The sequence below is a fragment of the Sus scrofa genome, chromosome 14 (genome assembly GCF_000003025.6).
Source record: "Sus scrofa isolate TJ Tabasco breed Duroc chromosome 14, Sscrofa11.1, whole genome shotgun sequence".
NCBI classification, from domain to species: domain Eukaryota; kingdom Metazoa; phylum Chordata; class Mammalia; order Artiodactyla; family Suidae; genus Sus; species Sus scrofa.
Window position 1 is genome coordinate 4,816,538 of NC_010456.5, and position 14,303 is coordinate 4,830,840.

Here is a 14,303-nt window from a genome sequence, read left to right on the forward strand (position 1 = left end):
ATATAAACTTTGACCTCAGTCTTTGTCCCATCTGAAACAGGAGAGATTAGGATGTTTCTGGAGTTTGGGTTGGCCCCCATCCCCTCACTCCCTCTCTGCAGGTAGTAGTCTTTTCTGGGCTTCCATGGATTAGCATCATGGAAACGACCTGGCCAAAATGGTAAAGGTCATATGCCCAAAGAGGGGGCCTTGAATCTTACTCTAGAAGGGCCCCTGGGGTCCCTGCTTCACTGCTATCTCCATGTTTGAACTGGAGTTAGCAGAGGTGAGTTTGACCATTTCATTGAGGGTATATTAGATGTAGATCAGAGGCTCAAAGTGGTGAAGCCAAGGGGTATAAGACATGGTTCCTACCCTATGGGGTCAAAAATCTACCTGAGAAGATGGTGAAGAAGCAAAGCCCAATAAAAATATAGGTAATGAATATTTTAATTCTGAGACTTACCTTTCAGAATATGAAGTCCTATTAATATCTATGTCTTTCTTGCTTAGCAGCATCCTCAGTTGCTGTAATACCTGGATTGCAGTAGATAGTAAATAAATATTTATTCAAAGGGAAAAAAAATGAGTGAACCTAGAAACCCCATACCTCAGACACACTGATCTCATTAAAATTCAACTAACATATGTTGAGAACTTACTACACATTAAATAGCTCTATTGTGGAAGACTCCGAGTTCAAGGCTCCTTCTAATACATTGGCTTGCTTTTCTTTCCATTTCACCCAATTTTTTGGTCTTTATCTCTTTTCTACTGCTTTCCGCTCTCCCTGCTTCCTCTCCTTAGGAGATGGCCCTCTCCTGGCCCTGTGGGTTGGTTCTGCACTCAATTTTCTGAACCATCCAGAAAGGTCACTGCCTCTTAGCCCCAGATTCTAAATAGACATGCTAAGTCCAATGCCGCTTGATAGTAAGGGCCAAACAAATATAAGCAGAACCTAGCTCTATTGCTTTCCCTTCACCAAAAATGCATTAATAAAGTTAATTAGCATTGACCTGAAAAAAAAATCTGCACAATAACCTTCTGGCATTAGGATCAAATGCAATGAAGCACAAGCAATAAAAACTCCATTACTGCTCTCCTCTGAAAGACTGTCACTGATCCTCAAGCCGAAGGGGAGAGGACAGACTCTCATCTATCCAGAGCTCTTCCTGCCTCCTCTAAGCCTCACTGGGGGACTCTGAGTTCCAGCTGGCTTGTCAAAATGCAGCAGGTGTGCAAATGAGCCAGGAAGGGCCCCAGGTAGGACTTTCTATAGGTAATGTAGTAAAGACTCACTTAAGTCTAAGGCTAAGGCTTGCTTTGGGTTATAATAAGTATCTAAAAGGGCCAGAGTGTGCGGGAGGCAGGAAGCCATTAGTGATGGTAGCCACGCCTCTGCTAGTCAAAGCTCAGGGTTGGCAAATGCTCAGGGAGCTGAGCAAGCAGGTCCCTTGCCAGATACAGCAGAAACCTGATCTAGAGCAATAAGGGAGATTCTAGACCGCACCCCTTGGCAGGCCAAGGTGATAGCTCATTTCTGATGAGAGCTGGTTCTGAACCCAGGCAAGGATATGTCTGTTCTTGCTGATCCCACCTGCAAGGCACTGACTCTCTCCCCTCCAGACCCTTACCCGTGACGTTTCCAGAGATCTCATTTTATCACTGAATTCCTACTGAGGAGCTGGGATGTGGGAACACAAATATGAATAAGACCCATTCTTGGCTTTCTTCTGGTTCTCAATCCAGTGAGACTGAGTAAACAACCTGCTGGTTTGCTGTCCCCCCTTTTCTACTTCCCTCTGACCCTATTCTCCATGATACTATGAGGTATTTGAGGGTATATTCTGTGTTGATAATGGGTCCTTCTTATCCCATTCTCCACCTGAATCTCCCCAACCCATCACTTTCTTCCCGTGGGTGGGCCTGGGAGTTGGAATGGAGGTGCTGCTGGACCAAATCCCATTCATGCCCCCCCTGCCCATGGCTCTTGGGGCCCTGCACGGACCCATGGATTCAGAAAAGTGTGACCAGAGCTGATGCACTTACCCTTTGGGAGTACTGGATGTGGTCAGTCTTTTTCAGTGGTTGCCTCAAACTCTAGAGGAAAGTTTGCTGAGGTAGAGGGGAGGCACTGGGAGTGGGAAGGAACACACTCAGAGAAATGATCTTTTCTATGCAGCCCTTGAGATATATGTACATTGGCCCAAAAGTCACTGCAGGGAAATGCTCAGGAATGACAGGAAAGATAAAGAATAAAAAAAAAAATGGAGAAACACCATGTAAAACAGCTTAAATCTGGGGAGGGTGTGAGAACTTCCCAAGAACACAAGTAAACCCTTAAAATGTTTAAAATGGAGGTATTCTGGTGTTCCCTCATGGCTCAGTGGAAACGAACCTGACTAGTATCCATGACAATGTAGGTTTGATCCCTAGTCCTGCTCAGGGTGTTAAGGATGTGGCACTGCTGTGAGCTTTAGTGTAGGTCAAAGACACAGCCTGGATCTGGCATTGCCATGGCTGTGGTGTAGGCTGGCAGCTGCAGCTCAGATTCGACCCCTAGCCTGGAAACCTCCATATGGTACAGGTGCGGGTCTAAAAAATTAAAAAATAAATTTAAATGAATATATTTTGCTGGTACACTCAGTTCTACCAAACTAATGCTTAATTCCATCAATGCGAAGTCTGAACACATACAAATGCATCTTTGAAATGTTTTAACAAACAGTGTGAGAAAGAGTGGCAAGATCTTGGGAAACCTCTTGCTTCCTCGTATGCCCAACTCCTAAACCCTGCATTCATCCAGTGTCTCAGGTCTGACCTGCCTTGTTTGCAAAGAGCCACCTCACTTCTCCCTTTGTCTTCGGCTCATCTCCTTCCCAGCCAGAGTGATCTTCTCAAAACAAAGACGGGGTATCTGTTGAAGAAGACCGTGAATGCTCGCCTGGGGTTTGAGGGCTTGTGATTACCTCCATCCTGCTTTCTGCCTTTGATCCACTGACCCCAGACTTGCTCTTCCTTGGTCACTGCCTTCCCTGCCCCTCATGAGAATGAGCAACTCCAGCAGCAGGACTGTTCTCCTGGAACAATGAGCGAACATTCCTGTGGGGCTTGACCTTATTTGTTTGCATATGCTTCTCTCTGCTTCTGGGATATAGGCTCTCGGAACCTATAGATACTAACGTTATGACAGTAACATCAAGCATTTACCAGGCAATTATTATTTAACTTTGCATGCAGCATCTCATTTAGTCCTTAAAGGTAGGCAATATGTTAGCCTTTTTTTTTTTTTAAATAGAGAAGGAGCCTGAGCCAGGGACATACAACCGTAGAAGCAGAGTCCAGGCAGGTTGACTTTGGGGTCTTGTCCCTGACTCCCCAACTATTGTTGGTCTTTTGACCTGTGCATACTCATGGGAGGTCTCAAGGCACATAGGAGGCCCATCAATGTTTGCAGATTAAAACAGTAAGTGAATGAGAGGATAAGGGGAGGATAAAGAAGCAAACCATTCTGGGAAGGTAAGCCTGTGGATGGTGCTGGGAATGAGGCTTCAGGAAGTGTACTTGCTCTGCCTCCCTCTTGACACCTGGTTGAACTTGGAGGAGGCAGTATCTAGCAGGGCAGCCCCAGAGGTGCTGGGGAGACACCCTCTCCCCCCAAAAAAATACCTCCCTCAGCTGCTTGATGGTGCCTGAAATTGTACCATTACAGCCTAATTCCTTTAGCTTAGGCTTCAATTCCCCTGTTAAAATGCAAATACTCCTGGGAGAGGCAAGTTATTAAACTTTATTACTCTTTTATATCCCATGGTGAATTTATTGATCATACCCTTCTCTTTCCAAATGGCTGGGATAAGGTGAAAAGATGGAGACCATATAAACGTCCCAAGCTCCAGGGAACGGGGTCCCTTGGAAGGTGAGGTGTGGAGCAGGGATTATAAGAGGAATAATGAGAATTGGAGGACCAAGAAGCAAACGTTTTCCATGGTGTTCTACTCTGTAGGGCCATCAGTGGCCAGGAGCGTGTGTTTTCAAGTGGACTGTGTGAGGAAAGCATCACAGGCACTAGCATTGCAAGGACCAAGTCAAGTTGGGGTCCGAACTCACCGTAGCAGCCTTCCTGGCCTCTGTCTTGTCAAGAGAACAGCATCACCAGCAACAGCATAACTGCCGCCAAAGGTTTTTGCAAGTAGATACGTGTGGTCTTCCTGCACGGGGTTCCTGGACCCTGCCCACCCACTCTGCCCAATGGGAGAGCCCCTCGCTGCTCCCTTTCCGGTGAGATACTGCCTATTTGCTGCCCTCCCGCACCTTTGGCCGGGAGGTGATGCTTCAGCTTCATTCTCTACTCTGTGCAGACGCTCATCTGAAATTCCCCCTTGCCTTCCACCTACTCTCTGGACTGCAATCAGAAATGGATTGAGAGAGAGAGAGAGATCCTTTTTTTAAGGACTCATCAGGGTTTCGAGAACAATATTATTTAATGTGGTTTCAAAATACTTTGCCTTCAAATGTCTGAGATGTCCTTTATTACTTTAATAAAATATTTAAAACCAAAAAATAAAAGAAGAAGCCTGAGCTTTTCACCCCCTATTTCTCTGGAAAGAGCCTACATAGACACACTCCCTAACCTTTACATACTTCCTTCCTTGCCTCAGAGACCCCCGCAGGTACGGTCTGCCACGCAAGTCCCATGTTGAAGAATTAGGAAAGGCTGGACTTGGGACTGTATTTCTATTCTATATATAATGTTTAGCCACCTGATGGAAAAATCAGCTTGGATTCCACCACTCAGAATACATTTTTTGTTGTTGTTCGATGATTCACTGCAGTTCAATGCTTCCATGATTCAGGAGCCTTTCTTTTGAAATTGAGAGAGCACACAATAATATTTTAAACAGAAAAGACTGTGGTTGTGATACTTAGTAGCTGCAATGAAACAGAAATTGCAATGAGGGCTGGATGGTATCTTAGAGGGCGGACTTGATTGGAGGACTGGAGACCTGGGTTCTCAATTAGCTCTGCCCTAATAAGCTGTGTAGCCTCAGGCTTCATTTTTTCCCCCCAGTTATTCATTCAACAATTATTTACTGAGGATCTGCTCTGTAATATGTATCATGCCAATCTAAAAAGGGAGGCGGTGCATTAAACGGCTTCTTCCCAGACTAAGATTCTGCGGAAGAGCTGATTTTCATAAGCACTGAAAATATTGGATGTTCGGTAAGACTAAGAATGATGGACAAGGGTTTTTCCCCTCACTTCTCAAAGATCTAATGAATTTTCCAAATGTGAAGGTCATAAGAACCTCAAGCAGGTGGCAGGTGGTAAATCTTGCCCTCCTCGTTTTGCAGCCTGAGAGTGCCAGAGGGTCTGGGTTCTTTATAATTCACCTGATAGAGTCAAATAAATTTTACTTCTTTCCCAGTGGATTTTATTTTCTTGCTCTGAAGGCAAAAGGTTCTGTCACAGGGATTGGCGCTCAGGAAGAAAAACCAAGGCGGCACCCTTCCGAGTTCATTTTGATAGAATCTTTCCTCTCTTCCTTCATGGCTTCTTCCTTGGAAAGGTTTAGAATCCTTACTCTTGCATGCCCTGCCTTTGGCTTTAGGTGTGTAGCCCATCCTTGTGAAACCCACAGCCTAAGGAAGAAGGGTGTTGGAAAATCATAAGTGACTTTGGACACAGGAAAGATAGAGGATAGAGGGTGAGGAGGGAACACTTGGAAACTTGAAATATTCCAAGAAGACTTCTTAGACACAGTGCTTGAGTTTGACCTTGAAAAATAAATATACAGATTTAAATAATGCTTTAGGCTGATGGAATAGAACAGTCAAAGGTCCTGAGGTAGGAATGTGTGATATGTTTGGAGAGGTAGTTTGGAAGGAGGCTAGGTACATGGAATGGGGTGTCCCAGGACGGCTGGGAGCCCTGGCTAGAATTACTTCCAGGAAGCTTGAAGATGCCACTGAGACTCTTCAGCATGATCCTCCCTCCATTATCCCCAAATTTTTTGCTGTCACCAAGAAGCCTCCCATGTTCTGGATCTAACTCTCTTATCTGTCCTTGCTCCTCATCAAATTTGCATCCTCTGTTCCATCCCTTTATAGAAATTCTACCCCCTTTCTTCCTTCGTTGCCTTTCAAGAGAATGCACTAATCAAAACTAATAATAGTTTCATGAATAACCTTTCCATTTAGCAGAATAAACATAAAATCAAAGGAACTGAACAGAAACTTTCAGACATTGAGATTTTATTTTCTTTTTTCTTTCTTTCTTTCTTTCTTTTTTTCATCTTCTTGCCATTTCTTGGGCTGCTCCCATGGCATATGGAGTTTCCCAGCCTAGGGGTCGAATTGGAGCAGTAGCTGCCGGCCTACACCACAGTCACAGCAATGCTGGATCCGAGCCTCATCTGTGACCTACACCACAGCTCACAGCAACGCCAGATCCTTAACCCACTGAGCAAGGCCAGGGATGGAACCCACAACCTCATGGTTCCTAGTCGGATTCGTTAACCACTGAGCCATGGTGGGAACTCCTAGAGAAGGAGACTTTCTTTAGGAGGGAGCTCCCCCACCCCTGAACCCTTGAGTCCACGTAGACCAGCAGGAGGGGTCTCCAGCCCACCAGCCTACTTCTGCAGGATGCCTATAAACCGATGGCCAGCTGTGATTCAGTGTGACAGGGGCTGATGGGCCTGAAACACCATCAAGTTGTTTCCCTGCCTTCTGCAGTTCTCCCCCATCAGATTACCTGGCTCTCTTTCACATCATTCAGCTACTGTGCCTCTCTTTAGGAAATGCTCCCATCGCTCACAGCAACCATCAGCACAAAGAACGGGAAATGGCAAGGCTCCAGAAAACAAGGCTGCCATCCAAATGTCAGAGGATTTTTAAAATATAGTAACAGGCAACTCTGGGCAGAAGTTTGTGTTGAACTCTAAGGGGTTTTAGGGGGAAAGTATGTCTTTCGGCTTTCTGAGAAATGTGTAGAGTGCCTTGAGAAAATGATCCAAGCCAAGAAACAGAACAAACACCCACAACAGAGTAGAAGGTACAAGGATGCGCTTTGCCTGGATCCAGCCCTGAGTGCCATAGATACTGAGGGGGCGAAGGGGCAGCGCTGGTGTAGTCTGGAAAGTTGCCCTGGAGGAAACGGGCTGGAAGCTGGATTTGAAATGAGATTTTTCTTTATTCATGTGTGTGTGCTTTTCTGCTTATGCTGGTTTGGACCTGCTTCCTGCTCTCACTGGGCTAGGGCCTTCGCTGCTGCAGAGGCTGGTTGTGATGCTGAGGGGACACGGGCTTTGGAGTCAGATAGACTTGGTTCACTGTGGTGTTACAGGATCTTATTATGTCAATCTCTTCCTCTAGGAAGCGGGAAGGATGAAATATTTACCTTATTTACCTCCTGTTAAAGAAGACATTGAAAAGGAACCCTTATTAAAAGAAGGCCTCTTATTAAAAATGTTAGATTCTAGGAGTTCCCATCATGGCTCCGTGGTTAACGAGTCCAACTAGGAACCAAGAGGTTGCAGGTTCAATCCCTGGCCTTGCTCAGTGGGTTAAGGATCTGGCGTTGCTATGAGCTGTGGTGTAGGTTGCAGATGCGGCTCGGATCCTGCGTTGCTGTGGCTCTGGCGTAGGCCGGGGGCTGCAGCTCTGATTCGACCCCTAGCCTGAGAACCTCCATATGCCATGGGAGTGGCCCAAGAAATGGCAAAAAGACAAAAAAAAAAAAGTTAGACTCTAGGGAGTTCCCTTCATGGCTCAGTGGTTAAGGAGTCCGACTAGGGACTGTGAGGATGTGGTTCGATCCCTGGCCTCACTTAGTGGGTTAAGGATCTGGCATTACTGTGACTGTGGTGTAGGCCAGCAGCTGTAGCTCTGATTCAATGCCTAGTCTGGGAAGTTCCATATGCCATGCGTACACCCCTAAAAAGCAAAAAAAAAAAAAAAGTTAGGTTCTATCCTGATGGCCCCTGTCTGCCTATTAGAATGTCCCAAGTCTGCGTGGTCTTGCAGAGACCTGAGTTGTGGAGATCCACCTATCAAGACTGTCCCTGCCAGAGCCCACAGGCTCCTCTGAGACTGTCTTTGCCCCTCTGCATCCCCACTCGCCAGTCGCCATAGCCCCCTCTAGCTGATGCTGGTAAAAGCCTCATCCTTTACCCCTTCCCTCAGACACCCTGAGAATGATGACATCAACATCCAAGCCACCAATACAGCTACAGCTTGGTCTCTGTTCCTATTTTAGGAAGCAAAACCTTTGGCTGTACAATCCCTAGACAGCCAGGCGTTCAGAAGCTCCGTCCGTGTGAACACCGAGAGCATCCATTCTCATCATCCCCAACTAACTTATTGAAAAGTTGCTTGCCAAGTACAAGCATATCATCTCTCTTATTCATCACCAAAAATCCTCCAAGGCAAGGGTCATTAACCCCACTTTTATAGATGAAAAATGGATACTGTAAAAGATGAAGTGACTGCTTCTCCAAGTTCACATTGAGACCAGCAGCACCAGGGGACTCACTCTGATGTGAAGTGGTAGCACCATTCTCTATCCAGAGATGTGTCTGATTCAGAGATGCAGAAACACGCTCATATACATCAAATGTTCATGGAAGAAGGTGGTTTATCCTAAGCAAACACATAGGTAAATAAATGGATAACTATTTTATCATCACTGCCATGTAGAATCCCTTACGTATGCATCATTCCACCTGGGCACCTGCCATGTGTCCACCCACAGATGTCGATTAGGGAATATGTGGCATTAATAAGGTATAAAATATCCCCCAGGAGTTTCCTTCATGGCTCAGCAGTTAATGAACCTGACTAGGATCCATGAGGATGCGAGTTCAATCCATGGCCTTGCTCAGTGGGTTGAGGATCTGGCGTTGCACTGAGCTGTGGTATAGGTCACAGACGAGGCTCAGATGCTGAATTGCTATGGCTGTGGTGTAGGCCAGCAGCCACTTAAGACTGCACTGAAAGCCAATTTCCTCGAAATTGGTTGTTCCAGCAGCTCTTACAGACTCGTGTCTGCCCTTTGGCTCTGGCTCAGGCAGCCCACTTAAGAAATCACTTTATCATGCTTCCTTGTGATTGTATTGGCCCAAGCAGGTGCTCAAAGTCCCCTTTAAATTAAAAGCTTTTAAAAAGACCTCTCTGAGCAGCAAAACATTGGGGAGTAGGGCAGGGGAGCCCTTCAGGGGGTTTCAGGCCTCTGGGTTGCAGGCGACTAGTTTTACTTGTTGGCTGGAGATGTGGGAGCTGTGGCCAGTGATTGGGATGAACCCAGCTCATTTTGCAGAAAAGGTCAAAATCTAGTGTGTCTCATGATTTTCAAAGCCTTATATGCACAGCACAGATGACTTCTCTGAGATAGGATGTTAACCCTTTGGCTGCTTTAGGATTCACTTCATTTCTAGCCTCAACTACGCCATGGCTCTTTGTAATCAATCTTTAGACTCAAAAGATATGGATATTCTCTTGGTGCATTATCCTCAAAGAGATGAAGAAGGCTGGTCTCTTCCACAAAGTCTATGAAAGGGGAGTGCAGAAAGGGATAGAATGGCAGAGTCCTAACGGTGTCTTGGGAATCCGAAGAGGAACCATGACCAATTTGATCACTGGCCCCAATTCTTCACCCTTCCTGGGGAACCAGGCTCTGTGTCATCATGGGAACAGCATACGTCCTTCCCTCATTTCTTGGGGCTCAATCATGGGACTTGCTTTGGGCAAAAGTGTTAGTAGACACAAGCAGGGTATTAAAATGCACTTGAGCAGTGGGGCTTGCCTCCTGCCATCTCCTTAAGAAAAACACACCCTTGGGAGTTCCCGTCGTGGCGCAGTGGTTAACGAATCCGACTAGGAACCATGAGGTTGCGGGTTCGGTCCCTGCCCTTGCTCAGTGGGTTAACGATCCGTCGTTGCCGTGAGCTGTAGTGTAGGTTGCAGACGCGGCTCGGATCCCGCGTTGCTGTGGCTCTGGCGTAGACCGGTGGCTACAGCTCCGATTGGACCCCTAGCCTGGGAACCTCCATATGCCGCGGGAGCGGCCCAAGAAATAGCAAAAAGACAAAAAAAAAAAAAAAAAAAAGAAAAAAGAAAAACACACCCAAGTTAGCCCATTTGCTACAGGAAAAGGGTAAGATATACATGAAACAGAGCCATCTAGGCCCACTCTATTAAGGGGGCTGCCCAATGAGCCCACAAACCCATGAGTGAGAGATAATCACTTATTGTTATCTGCCACTGATATTTTGTGGTTGGTTGTTAGAGTGTAATTGTGGCAATGACCAATATAAGAACCTATTTGTGGAGTTCCTGTCGTGGCGCAGTGGTTAACAAATCTGACTAGGAACCATGAGGTTGCGGGTTCGGTCCCTGCCCTTGCTCAGTGGGTTAACGATCCGGCGTTGCCGTGAGCTGTGGTGTAGGTCGCAGACTCAGCTCGGATCCCGCGTTGCTGTGGCTCTGGCGTAGGCCGGTGGCTACAGCTCCGATTCAACCCCTAGTCTGGGAACCTCCATATGCCGAGGGAGCGGCCCAAAGAAATAGCAAAAAGACAAAAAAAAAAAAAAAAAAAAAAAAAAAGAACCTATTTGTGTGGCTAGAAAGTCCTCCTTCCACAGGTCCCTCCCCCCCTCACAAAGGATTTATAGGACCTGCTACCTGCCAGCACAATGTGAGGCCCTATGGAGACACAGGGGTGTGAGAGATATGACCCGTCCCCTCAGGGCCATCACTGTCTACATGAGGCTAATAAAACAAACACCCCAGCTCAACATGCCATTATCTTGTGGCTAAATGCTAGTCATTATGAGAGGAAGGACCACGCCAGCTCCCAACTGATCTTCAGGGATTTAGACCTCTATGCCCCACCTTTTGTGTCTTGCATGCGTGTATATGCATATATGCTGACTCTGAAAAGTGTGTCAACTAGTACTCTGACTAGGTATTTGCCATAGAGCCTTACAGCCCCATACACCTATGTGGATACCATGTAAAACGGCCATGAGAAGGGAAAGTGTTGTTTCTTACTAACCATAATATTTTTTCTAATTGCAGGTCTTATATACACATTAAAAGTGAGATCTCTGAAACAAAGCGGTGGTCAGGGTCGTGCAGTGATGGAAAGAGCCGGGATTGGCAGAGCTCCGGAGGCCGCGTTCCTTTTTGTCCACTGTCTGGCCACCCCTCCTCTGTCCAGAAGCTGCATGGCATGGCTGCAGTGGCTCCACTTTGGAGAGATGGGTCTGACGCTTCGTCCCTCTCTGCTGCTCACCAGATAGCAGCTTTGAGTGTGTTGCCTAATATCTCTTACATTTCCATTTTCACATCTTTAAAAATGGGGATAACTACAACCATTGAGCGGTGTCACATGGATTGTGGACAATTTGTCCTTTTTTTTTCTTCTTTTGCTTTTTAGGGCTGCACCTGCAACATATGGAAGTTCCCAGGCAAGGGGTCAAAGGAGAGCTGCCGTTGCTGGCCTACGCCACAGCCACCGTGGGTCTTTAACTGGCTGAGTGAGGCCCGGGATCCAATTCTCAGCTTCATGGATACCAGTTGGGTTCATAACCCACTGAGCCCAACTCAGAGATGGTTTGTCTTTTACGGACTGAATTGTGTCCTCTCCAACTTTGCACGTTGATGTCCTAATCCCCTGGGACCTCAGAATGTGACTATGGAGAGACAGAGCCTTTAAAGAGGTGATACAGTTAAAATGAGGTCAGTGGGCTGGGCCCAGATCCAAAGGATTTGACAGCCTTATAAGAAGAGGAAATTTGTGCACAGACACGCAGAGAAAGGCCATGTGGGGATGTGGGAGAAGATGACCATCTGCAAGCCAAGGAGAGAGGCCTGGGAAGAAATCAACCCTGCCAACACCTTGATCTCAGACCTCCAGCCTCCAGAACTGTACGAAAATAAATGTCTGTGATCAAAACCACTCAGTCCGTGCTTCTTTGTCTTGGCAACCCTAGCAAACTAATACAGTGCCTGAGAGTCAGAGATAAGATGCAAAGCAGGAGAACCTTGGGTTTACCTCCTCTCAGAAGCACACCCACATCACAACTCACTGCTGAACACCCATCCATAGCAAAGACCAGAACCTACCAAAAAAGGCATTCTACATCCCAAGACACCAAGAAGAAACTCAACCAGATGGTAGCAGGAGTGCACTCACAATATAACACAATATCTGAAACTCCCACATGGAATCGACGCCCAGTCAAGAGTGAGCTCTGCAAATTTCACTGGGGTACCTCCTCGCCTCCTGCTTCTCTCTCTTTTTTTCCTCTTCCTCCTTCCCTCTTTGCCCTTCTCTCTCCCCTTTCATCCATTTCTCTTCCTTCTTCCTCCTCTGCTTCATCCCAAGTGCATAAACCGCCAGCCTCGGCGTGAGGGAGGAGGCTGGGTGGCAGGCAAGCCATCCAAGCATCTTGATGTTCATGTACAAGGGAATAGACTGGCATTTCCCACAGTCACAGAAGAGGAACAATCAGGCGAGACACCGAGCTCCTCAGGGGAGGGAGCATCGCTTTCAGGATTACGGAGTTTAATGAATTGGATGTCATGGGAACAGGGGCTCCAGAGACTGTAATTGTTCATAATTATCTTTTACTTAACTAGGAAAACAAGAAACTGATATGGAGGGAGTGCCTTGCCCTACTTCATCCCACAATTTTAGGGCTGGATTCCTGTTCTGGAAGAGCCTTTTTGGCGTATGGTCCCTGCAATCTAAATCCATACATCCAAAGATAGGGAGGACCAGCAGGTGGCCCTGGATGCCACCGGGAGAGCTGCCCAGCTCTTCCCTGGGGTAGTTAGAACAGTCTTTGGCAATCGACTTCCCTTCCAGAAAAGACACTCTCCTCATCCAGAAAAATGAGTGTAATCAGACCGGCTGGCAAAACCATTCTGAGATTTCTTGGATGAGAGGCTCTGTGTAAACCCAGGGCACGGTTGTTTTCCTACCTGGTTGGTGGGCCAGGGGAGAAGGGAAATAGGAAAGCAAAGCAAGAATGCCTCCCTGGCAGCTGGTCCCCAAGCCTCTCAATCACGCCCTGACGTTGCAGAAGAGCTCACAAACAGAGCAGCCGGGAAATCGGTGGGAAAACACACCCGGCAGGCTGGCAGGCTCCGGAGAAGGATGTGAGAAATAAGCGGAGGTTGGAAGGTCAGATGGGAACCAGCCACACCGAGGGACACAGGTGCAGCCAGTGGCTCTCTGCTCCTCTGGCGCTCCGTTCCTTCACCTTTGAGATGAGCAATTGGACCTGCCTGTCATGTCTGAGACTTGGACTAGAGACTTTGCAGAACTCGTCATTAACAAGCACAGATGGAGTCCAGGTCAGAAGTCAGGGGAAGGGCTAACAAGACGAGGATGAGAGAGTCCAAATAGGAGCAAGGAGATGGGAGAAAAGGAGGACCGAGAAGGAGGGAGGAAGAGAAGGAGAGAAAAGTAAGGGGTTTTCCTAGTCCGAGCGTCAGAGCCCAACCTGCCACCAGCAAAGGGCAGCTTCCTAATGAGGTTTTGTCACCTTCCAGACGACTTTAAGCCGGAAGTAATAGCAGCCTCCACACGCAGATGCTCTCACCTCCAACAGCAGGATGAAAATTACTTTGAAAAGCACACCTGACCTTTCCAGGTAAGATGCAGCCCAAGGTCTTACTAAGAGAACAGGCAAATACAGCAGCTGAGAAGTTGGTTACCCTCTTGGGGTCGGGGGTTGGGGGTAAATCTAGTTCCTGATGCCTTTTTTTTTTTTTCCCCTCTGATAAAATAAAAGCATCTTTGAAATGGGAAGAATCCTACTGCCATCTCAGGCTGCCTGGCCTGACACAAAAGATTCCTCTCTGTCTCTTGTTCCTCAAGACAGGACTCTAAATAACACTGCAGGCTTGCACAGACAACGGTCAGGAGGAGGCTGCCTGTGTCAGCTGCTTAATATGCAGACTGAAGGAGTCGTAAAGTCGAGTGCCTGTAACATTTAATGTGGATGATAAAGGAGGGAAAACACCCTGAACAGAAGGCAGGTCTGTGTGTCTCATTCTGTGTGAATGGCAAGGGCTCCACATGGCACGGCTGCTGGGAGCATCCACCACATGGGTGCAGGTGTGTGTGTGTGCTGTGTGTGTCAGGGGACACATGCATGGGCATCCTTGTGTGCCCACTCATGCTCATATGTGCACATGCACAGGAGAATCGTCACTATTGGAAATACATACACATATATACGCTTTTGTATCACACGGTACTCACAAACACAAAATGCCTTTGTGGAACCACACTAGCAATGAAAGATGATTCAC